This window comes from Sceloporus occidentalis, unplaced genomic scaffold (assembly GCF_023333645.1).
Source record: "Sceloporus occidentalis isolate IW3139 unplaced genomic scaffold, rSceOcc1.0.p SCAF_3, whole genome shotgun sequence".
In the NCBI taxonomy this organism is placed as follows: domain Eukaryota; kingdom Metazoa; phylum Chordata; class Lepidosauria; order Squamata; family Phrynosomatidae; genus Sceloporus; species Sceloporus occidentalis.
In genome coordinates this window covers 151,424,737-151,435,637 of record NW_028316983.1, presented here as the reverse complement: position 1 = coordinate 151,435,637, position 10,901 = coordinate 151,424,737, and the positions used below count along the sequence as shown (strand labels likewise).

The 10,901-nt window shown below is 39.9% G+C and overlaps 1 long non-coding RNA gene across 2 annotated transcripts in view; it reads right to left on the bottom strand.

Moving 5' to 3' along the window:
• LOC149316952 (uncharacterized) overlaps positions 1 to 10,901 on the bottom strand; it is a 45,536-nt gene that overhangs the window by 15,464 nt on the left and 19,171 nt on the right. Inside the window, exons 1-2 of one of the 2 annotated variants that reach the window (XR_016280724.1) lie at positions 9,659 to 9,720; positions 6,989 to 7,040 (exon numbers count right to left, since the gene is read on the bottom strand). The exons of the other annotated variant lie outside the window; for it this stretch is intronic. This is a non-coding gene — a long non-coding RNA (uncharacterized LOC149316952). Of the gene's footprint in view, positions 1 to 6,988; positions 7,041 to 9,658; positions 9,721 to 10,901 lie in introns of those variants that run through there. 2 annotated transcript variants of the gene reach the window in all.

Below are 10,901 nucleotides of genomic sequence, written 5' to 3'. Positions count from 1 at the left end.
ATTTTTTTTAATGAGCTGATAATAAGTTGCTTAATACTGAAATAAATTATTGGTTCATCCAGGCCAATATTGTTTACGTTGAATGGTAAGCTAGGCATCTGAATATCTCCTTAGTAAGAAAGAGCTGGTTTGGCTCCCATTTCCCACACACTCCATTTAATAAGAAAGTTAGACCCTCAATCATACTTAAAGTAAAATATTTTAAAAACAAAACATCAGTTTGCAAGAAGCATGTAGGGAGGTTTAAGGGAAGCTATCAGTTTTAGTCATGCTACCACAACTCCATGCATCTTTAATCTGCCAGCAAGTTTTTAGTTTTCCAAACAATGGAGAAATTGCAAAGGAGGAAAGATTCCTCAGCAGGTTTCACATATTCCTCTGCTCCTATGGCTTCCTGAGGTCAAATTGTTTCCTGTGAGGCACAGCCACCTCCATTTGGACAACTGAAAAATGTTTAGGTAGAACAAGTGAGCTACCTATGCTTTGTTTTCTGAAGGTTCTACAGGTATGGAGGGTTTGGGCCTCTGTGTAGATGAAAGAGGAGGAGAATGTGAACATGCTAAACCCAACAGGAAGAATTTTGTAAGTCATTATTCATTGCCTTCCTGTGAAACCAACTACCTATCAAAGCTGCCAAGAAAAAGAAAAACCTTCCAGGGACAGAGGGAGAAATTCTATTTCAAAATGAGCAATCAAATTATCAGAGTCTCTCTACTGGAAATCTGCAGCGGATGACTAACGGCTGCCTTCTGCTCATTACTCCTATCAAAAGATGAATGGAGGTTCTTTGTGTTCAGTGATAACTGAAGTTTCCATTTTGCCTTTTCTATTTTTAAGAAGTAGTTACTGATCAAGAGAAAATGTTCCACATTAATAGAGCTGCATCAGGATACATCCTTCCTCAGCTGCCTTTTGGAAGCAGAAGAAAATGACACATATTAACATTGCTGCTTCGCCCATAACATTTCTAAGTGACTCTGCTTCTCATGCAAACTTCTTCATTACTTTGTATTGCATAAAATTTGATCAATGTTGGCCCAAGCATGAAACACCCCACCCTTCTGCTAAATAATTTGCTGCCGAAATAAGTTGATGTGGTATAATAGTATGTATCCATTAGCTCATAGTTCAATAAAGGCCTTATAAACATATTTCATTTGAGTTATAACTTAATGATTCACATGTAGTGGATACAATTGCAGCCAGCCAAGTAAAAGAGACTCTAGAAAAGAAAGCTTTATTATTTAGATTATTAAACCAAATTTGATGGGATCAGGCAATTTATCAAATAGGAAGTGCAGGGGAGATACAGGCATTCACTCATTTTATTTCTGGTTACCTTATGAAACCAAAGCTTCATATAATCTTTACTTCAGTTATCTTTGGATGATGGGATTTATTACTTAAAATAAGTATGTAATAATCAGACACTAATCTGTTGTGGCAGTTTTAAACTTTTCTCTTTTGGATGAGAACAATTCACAATACAAATGGATACTGGTAATTCAGAACTGCTCTACTGCTTCTACTAAACTGTTCAGTCAAGGCTTGAAAACAAAACTTCCAGTTCTATGGATGTTCCCAGTACATTTCATGAATTACATTTGCTTCTTTTAACAAGACTTTCTGCTACAGTTCATACATTCAAAATGCAAGATCTTTTCCATCCTAAGATAAAGAAAACTCATGTCAGTTGCACACATGTTCAATCACAAGTCTCTTCCGTTCAATTTTCATATCAGTCTGTGAGTTTTTGTAGAAGTAGCTGCGATTGTTACTTTAAAAAACTTCAAACATTCTCTCTCTCTCTCTCTCTCATCTTCTCTAACAGATACATTTCCCCCTAAAACTGTGCATATTTGGAGGCAATTTTCTCCAATATATACATTTCTGCATAGCTTTGCCTAGTATACACATCCCTGCATGCACCATTTGAGCTATGAACTGCATCACAACATTTGGAGAAGTGTGCTGTCTGAAGGATAATTGTATTCTGATACACAGATTTATCTGGGAAATGTGAACTGGGTTGTTTCATTTTACAATGTGATCCAACAAAGTTGTCAATATTTATGCAAAAAATAATTTCAAATGATGGCACACAGCATGCTAAATGAACAGATTCTGTATGATGAACCAATTCCTATATTCTAGACAGAATTTCAGAAGACAGTGCCTATTTGGGTGTTTTGTATTCAGGTTCAACTAACGACCTACAACTGTATAGGCCTATTATAGGTGTCAGCCCTATTTAGGCCCCAGATCATGTGTTGTCCCAATTATAGACCTAGACCTTTTCTAGGCCCCTAGTAGGCCTTGATTATAGACCTCACCCTGTTAGCTTTTAGGCCCATGTAGGTGTCATTATAGACCTTAGCTATGTTTAGGCCCTAGGTCATCTCTAGGCCCCAATTATAAGACTTAGTTATGTGTAGCCCTGAACACAGCTCCCAACTTAGCCCTGAATGTACTTCATCTGGGCCTGGCTTCATAGTGAGTAGTGTGTGCTGTGGGCTAGCTTATAGACTCAGCCTCATGGACTTTGAGAGTGTTTGTTTTGTTTTGTTTTTTGATTTTGTTATACTTGCACTCATCATTTAGCTAATTGTGAAGTCCTTGAGTGTTGGATTAGCTCATAATTATGGCTCTGACTAAAGGTACTACCCCTCCACCAGCAGTCTCTTCCTCATTAGAGGAGGATGAAGGAGTTGACATCACCAAAGTAATTCTGTCTAGGATACAGGCTCTAGAGAAGGGCAGGCACCATAGGGCACATAAGAAAGGAGGGATGAGGACAGGAAAGTTAGTCATTAAGACTAGCATGGCTAAATAAAATTTCACCCGTCTTGATGCTCTTGAGCAGGGTAAGAAGAAGGAAGCTACTCCAGGACCAGATGAATAGTAGGAAGAGGTTGATGATGTGTCTTCTGTGCCAGTGGCTGATTTCACATACACTGAAGAGATTGACTGATATGCCCACAGCTCAGGTGAGATGGGTGATTCTGCTGATGGTACGGATTCAGTTGGCAAATAGAACTGTGGAGTATGTCTGCTAATCAGGCCCCTCACAGACAGTTATAACTAGCATGCCGGGCACCAGCCATATCTGGCCATGGTCTCAATTGTGGGCTCTACTATATGGCATGCTTCAGGCAGTTCATATAGGCAATAAGGCTACACCTGGAGTAGGGCTAAAGGGCTGTTGTGTCGACATCCCTTTGGTTTTGGCAGGTGAGCAGATTATCTCCTTGGGTGAACACTTGTCTCATCCACTACAGAGAAGATTCTCAAGGAAGATTACATTGACAAGATTACATTGAGAAAAGCTTTCCTGCAATCAAGGCAATTAGCATTGCTACCTTTTAAGTCCTGGACCTTCTGCAGACACATCCAGCACAACAGATTTAGCATGATAATTTCAGTGATTAGGCAAATTAGTTCCTGGGAAGGGCCCTTTATTTTTCCATGTGCTAAAGAGATACCAAGCTCCCACATACTGTAGTTAGCCAAACTCTTCCATTAAGATGATACGGCGACCTATGCCAAATTTCCCAATAAAGAGAAAGTCATCAAAATACTGAACAACTCCCCTGGACTCTGTCTTAGGACTCTTTCACATGGCGAAAAGTGATGGGAGCATAGCAGGATGCTCCCATCACTATCACATAATTGCTTGAGGATTATCAGATGTCGTTGTGTGACATCACCACATCATCACATCATTATCCCCCTAATCAAGAGTAATTTTAGTTCCACTTTTCATTTATGGTAAAGTCCCATGAATGAAAAGTGGTGCTAAAATAACTTTTTATTTGTGGGATAATGACATGATTATGATGACGTCACATGATGTCACTATGCTCCCATCACTTTTTGCTGTGTGAAAGAGTCTTTAAATTTGGCAGCCCATTCTAAGGCGGGTTACAAACCGCCAAAAAATACATATGGAATACGTATTAGGGTTAGGAAGGGGTGGTGCTTCCGCACCCCCCTAACCCTAGTACGTATTCCATACGTAAAACATGGCGGTGCCCCTTCCACATGGGGGCCGCCATGTTTACGTATCAGACGCTGTGCGTCCGAACGTGTCGCGGCGTCTATGACATCGCGAGTCCGCCCCTGGCGCCTCGCGACATCATAGAGTCGCCGCTTAAAGAAGCTCCATTTTGGAGCTTCTTTTTTGCTCCGCAAGGGAGCTGCGCGGTGTGGCTGCGGCGGCTCCCTTACGGAGCAAACGGCGGCGGCAGCAGACCACCTCAAAGCGGCGGTCTATAACCCACCCAAGAAAGCAGCATAAGACACCAGGCACTTTTCAAAAGCAGCATATGACACCAAGCACCCCATAGGAAGGGCCCAATCTATTTAAAACATGCCATCAAATGAAGATCCCAGCAGCTCAAAATCATCTGGGTGGATGACTAGAAACAATCAAAATGATGACTTAATGCAACAGTTCACGAACGTGGCTTCAATCCCATGTCAATTCACTTCTCCAACAGCTACATCAAAAAAGTGTACCAAATAGTACACAGATACAAAGGGATATCATTAAATGATTCACCTTTGGTATATGAAAGATGGTGAAGTTTATCACATGGGCCCTGAAACGGGCCCATTGTGTTCCAAAACAGGGGCGTGCATGGGTGTGCACGGAACGGGATGAGGCTAGGAATGCATCTTACGGCTAGGAATGCATCTTCAGTACCACACCTAATGGAAATAAACTCAGGTTGGGGACAGGGTCCTGAAGGGTAGTATTCAAGCAACTTCCCTTTGCCCAATCCCTTTCATATTTTAACTCTAATTATCTGTTCTAAGCCCACAACAAATTTTAAATTCAGCACCATAAAGGTGTTGTTCCTGAAACAGAATCTAGAATCCATCTTGGAAAGCCTCCCTCAAATAGTGGGCTGCTATCTCATCAGGGTAAAAAAGCCGCCACAACATAAGCGTATCTATATCAGTTGTTTGAGGCTCTTTTTCCATAGATGTTTCTAAGAAAAATTACTTGAATAAACATAAATAAACAATTGATTTTACAGGCACTTGTGTTTCTTATTTCAGATGGTCAAGTTTCTTTCTTAGCTATCACTGTTATAATAATGGTTTTCTTATATAAATCTCTACAGAATATCAATATTCTAGTCTTCAAGGGCACTCACACCGTCCTTATATAGAATCTTTTCTTAAACCAAACTAATATTTCTGCCACTCAGGCTAATTATATCCCTTAAGATATCTTCTTCTCTAAAACTTCTTCACTTAGAGTTCTACACAGGAACTAAGTCCTTCCTCTCTGGACTATAGCCCTCAGAGTCCTATCCTGGAACCCTAAAAATCTGTCCCTCTGTGGACAGAGCAAGACCCTAACACTCTGAAGACCAAACCCTATCTAACTTTCCAACTGTTACTAATGGGGTTTTTATCTCCTCCCAGCCAGCATTTCATTAGCTAAAGTCAGCTGGCTCGTGATTGACTGTTGCTAGCCTAACCCACATTTGCCTTTTCTCTACTCCCATGACAGCTGAAGGCGTTTTCAGCTGATGGCTGAAAACACTTTTCAGTCAGCTGCAGTGTGACAATGATTTGTGCAATCAATTTCACTTGGGTCGTGGATGGGATAAGGACAGGGGAGCAATCCTATCCCCCTTGTGATAATCTATGTAACTTCAAAATGAGGGATCAGAATGGAAATACCCATAATTTCCTCCTCCACTCCAGTGCATACATAACTATAAGAAGCTGAAATAATCCATATCAACAAAGCAGTCTGAAAAATTTCCATTATCATCAGGAATAGGTGTCTTTCATGCTCCATGACTTTTAGCCAAACACCATTCAGGATGAAGTTGTGCACATATATTTGCCTTACAACAGAGTTTGTTCATTAAAAAAAAACTATTATTACTGGGGAAATCAAATATTTTTCTGATCAGTTATTATGTAGGTTGCAGGTAAATGTGGAATAGAGAGAGAAAAATTGTACATGGCAGATGGAAATCTCAATCATCCTTGCTAATTCAAAAGTCCTGCTGCTTTCATCTTGTGAGCCCTGGTTCCATTACATCATTGATGCCTATATATTTGTTGGTAAAACAGCAAAAATATATTTTTGACTGTCACCAATTCATTGTTATCCATCCACAAACTCTGCATCATGCAAGTTTTCCATCTAATTGGACATGCCCTTAAATTTTGTGCCACTGGAAATCAAAGAGACCTGGAAATGACTTATCTTTCATCAAATCATAGTCAGAGCTGGCACTAGTTTAGAATGATAAGCCAACAACAAGGAACCACTTGTGTGTAGCACTGCCACCAATAAATTAATGCATATGGCAACATTATAATGCATTTAGCATAAACCAGTTACAGACCCACAGCTCTTTTATGATGGTAGTTTATGAACTCAGTTCTTACTATATGCAACTGAGTCTTTAGCTATCATAAGATACAATTATATCAAGAAACCCTGGGGAAAATGCTGATTAATTAAGAGCCTAAATACATGTATTATTGAGAGCTATTTCCAAAGTCCTATGAATTCTTAATGTCCAATGAAAATCAGTGAGAAGAGGAGGCTTTTTCACCCCACAGGAAGATCTCACTACCACGAAATATCCTTCCAAGCTGCCTACCTAGTCACTGCACAAAGAAGGCTATCCAAAAGTGATTAGCACACTAATTTCAAGATATTTCTGGACATTTTATATTGTGGGGGAGCAACTGGCAATTTACAGAACATGAAATTAGATGTCATATTTAATCCCACTTTATTTTAGATGGCTTTAATTAAGTGGCACCAACAGCATCTTCTGTGCCTGAATGTCTTACAGATTGCACACCCATAATGCTGGTGATACTGTACGGTCTGGAAAGCACACTGCATTGATTAAAATCTAAGTAGGCTGTTATATCTGCAGAAAGCGGCAATATAATTATGGCCATTCTATGCCAATGCAAAAGCTGAATCACACAGGCTACTTACAATTTGACAATGCTGTTAATGAGGAAGAATTTCAGAAGCCAAACTTGTGGGGCTGCAATAAAATGAAATAAAATAAAATAAAAATTGGCTGATTTTGAAATCAGGCACAGAAACAAAGCCCTCTAAGACAACAGACTCGCTCAATTTTATTCTCAGTTTATAGATATGGAGCACATTTCAGTGCCAGGTCAGCCTGTGCAAAACAAAACAAAACAAATTGTTGAAATAAATACAGTACATAGCTATCATTGCTAGAGTCTTCCTTGGCATTAGCATCTGTGCAGTCTTTATACTGTCGTATTGGTACTGACCTATAAATGAAATTGCTTTACTCTGAATTGGACCACTGGTCCATCTGGCTTAGCACTGCCTAGTTAGATTGACAGCAGATTTAAAATAACTGAAGCTTTTCTTAGTCTTTCTGTTCTCTTATGTTGAGATGCCAAGCACTGAAACTGTGGAAGTCTTCGTATGAAACAAGAAAGACAATTTTCTTCAGTCTGGGGGCCAGTGTTGTTCTGCTCTTGGACATGTTGACAAAACCCTATGGCCTTGTAATGAAGGGGCTAATTAGGGGAATATTAATTAGCTCAGCTATTGAGAGGTTTTTTTTTACAAGGACCCTATGGAACCACTTCCCAGTCTGTATACTGAGGGACCGAATAATTTCTAAGAAAATGGAGGAGAGACGAGCTTCTTCAATTAAAGTCTTATTTTTATTAAAAGGGGAGAAAAATCACATAGCAATTCACTAGCGCACACATACTCACACAAGGCTCAGGAAATCAAGAAGGAAGTTTGAGCAGATGGAGGCAAAACTAAGGTGATACTTACACCAGTTGAGGCTTTTCCCGGAGCCGAATTAGTTGGGATGGAGATGGGACTCAGTCATGGGGTGAATGACTGTGCCGGGAGCTAGGCCAGAGGGACATAGATTCCCCCTTCAATCTAGACTAGCACACCAAGAATAGAAAATTAGGAGCTTTTAAAGGGCAAAGTTAAGGCCTGGCAAAGGTGTGTAATTGCCTAGCTGACACTTAGATGGAGGGGTGTGATTGTCTAGGTAGAATTAATCCAATCTGACAACACACTGAGGAGGGGGTAAGATGATCAATGTGGGTAAACATTGCACCTCCTGATTATTTAGGATAGTCGCATTAGCGACTTCCTAGATTATCTGGAAGACAGCATTTGCTGAGGAGTATCTCACTTGGGTGTGATGAGTACATGTCCTTTTGCTTAGGTAATAATGGAGGACAGTAGGCCATACTCCATCTGGGGTAATGTGGGATATCATTTATGCCCAAAACATCAGAAAATAGTGCTGCTCATAACAGCCTAGAAGTTCACTTTCAAATGGGCTGTTGTTGTTTAAAAATCATTTTGACTGAAACATGGATACTCTATAATGCCTTCTGAAGGTGAATTGTGATCAGTAGAATTTCTAGCAGGGGACTGTTTCATTATTATACATTTTTGAGAGGGGAGGAAGAAGCTTTAGGGCCTCGAAAACATGGGTGGCGTCACATGCACCTCCTTAGCCTACCTTTAACATTTGTAAAGCTAGGCTATGCCATAGAGCCCTTCAAAAAGAAAGCAGGATTAGGACTGATGCAGAGGCCTCAATGGAACAAAATATAATGGTTAATTCATAGAAACAAGTTTTCCTTCAGAGCGCCTATGAAGTAAGGGAAAGAAAAGAAAAAGATAAAAGAGTTCACTGTGGGATTTCTGCCACCCTCAAATAAGACAGGAATAAGTGGCTTAGGGGATGGAACTAAGGTTCCCATTCTCAATTGCAAGATGTCTGTTTGAGAAAATTATGATAAATTGAGCCAATTTAAATTTAAGAAGTTCTTCTGAATAGTCCACTAATTCAGTAATTAAAACTGAATATAATGTAACACCTTTTTCCAATCTTTTCCTTTTTATTTTTCTGTACATCACTTTTTACTTTAGTTTTTTCCCCCTACTGTCTTTTTTTCTCCACTCTCAACCACAAAACAGTTATTATCACCTCTCCATGCTAATCCTTTCTCTAGCTGACTAAGATTATCACTTCTTTCTTCAAGGTTTGGCTTTTCACCCTTGGATTCTCTAATTGGCTTTCCAGCCTTCTGATCCTGTATTATTTCTTCTCCATAAAATCTCTATTAATGAATACCTCAGCTGTACATTTTCCTCTCTCTGTCTCTATAAATCATTGTAGTCTCATTTTCTGAGAATGTTTTCTTTCCCCCACAAACTTTCAGATTTTATGTTTATTAACAACACCTTAAAAGGTATTAAGTAACTTTTAATCCCCCCACCTCCAAAACATAAAAGAATATAGTAACTAGAATAACTAGGTATTTTACATTCAAACCTCACACTGGTTCAGAACTAAGAGGGAGCTTATTATTAAAAAACTTACTTCTCAAATACACAAGCACAATAGGTTAGATCACCAGGGAACTCTTAAGAGAGTTTAATTGTGGATGATTTATGTATTTATTTATTGCAGAATCAACAGGGTATTAAACTATATGCTCTTTGGGAGCCCTTTTTGGGCGTGTCTATGATCTTATGATGTTCTTATTTGTATGTTAATTTTAAAAAAAACCTATGGATATGTTTTTGATGCTTGTGTCCTGTCCCTGTGACCCCTTCCTTCACGCTGTATCTGCTCACCTTCCCTGTGTTTTTCCACCATTCCACAAAGCACCAACTCCCGCTGTTCCGAGGGATTCTCTGTAAACAGTTGGTGAAACGTCAGGAATAAACTCTTCTAGAACATGGTCACATAGCCCGAAAAACCCACAAAAAAGCTGATGAATTCTTTTAGTTTAGTTCTTATTAGGTTAATAGTTGTTTTGGCAGTGCATTAAAGATTGTTGTACTGAGTTGTATAGCTACAGATTTACAAAGGGATCTTATAGCACCTTTGAAAATAACTGTGTGAAAGAGGTTGTAGCATAAGCTTTCCTAGACTAGGGCCCAAAACAAATGGGCCAAAAGGTCTGCCATCGGGCCATGTTGGGGGCTTGATGCTTAGATGACGCACAGGCCCAAACCAGGAGAAAGCCGTGCTGGGGTTGTGCTGAGGCCACCTCAGGCAGCCCAAACCAAGCGGAAAAAGGAGTGGACTTTATCCACTCCTTGTCATGGCCAATTCGAAACATGGCATCTGGTCACTTCCACAGCAATTGGGCTGGGAGTGGCCTCTGGCTGTTCCTTTTGCCTTGTCTGGTCGAGGCCTCTGTCTACTTCTTCAGACACATGGAATGAACTGGCTGCCCAGGAAGGACCTTTATAAGCAACCTGTATGTATAGCCACAGAATTGCAAAATTTGTGGTTGTGTTGATGAAGTGACAAGTTCCATTTTAACTATGGCAATTGAGGGACAAAATTGAACTTGTCATTGCATCACCATATACACATGGTTTCAAATTTTTTGATTATTCATACAGTCTTATTATAAAAGTCTTTTCTAGGCACCAAGTTCACTCCATGCATCTGAGGAAGTAGGTTTAGCCTAGCAAAGCTTATGCTAGAATTTCTTTCCCACAGTTAGTCTCCACAGTTCTACAAGATCCTTTTGCATACTGATATCCCAGAATAACATGGCTATGTCTCTGAATTCCACCCCCAGTAAGGGGATACTACCCAATAAGGGGGTACTCATCATTCTCCCTAAGTGAGTCAAACTCAGCTCTATAATTTCTCTTCAGGGCTGCATCCTTACTGCAGATATAATCCAGTTCGGCACAACTTTCATAGAATCATAGATTTGGAAGAGACCACAAGGGTTATCCAGTCCAACCCCCTGCCATGCAGGAACTCTCAATCAAAGCATCCCCGACAGATGGCCATCAAGCCTCTGTTTAAAGACCTCCAAAGAAGGAGACTCCACTAAACTCCAAGGGGGTGTGT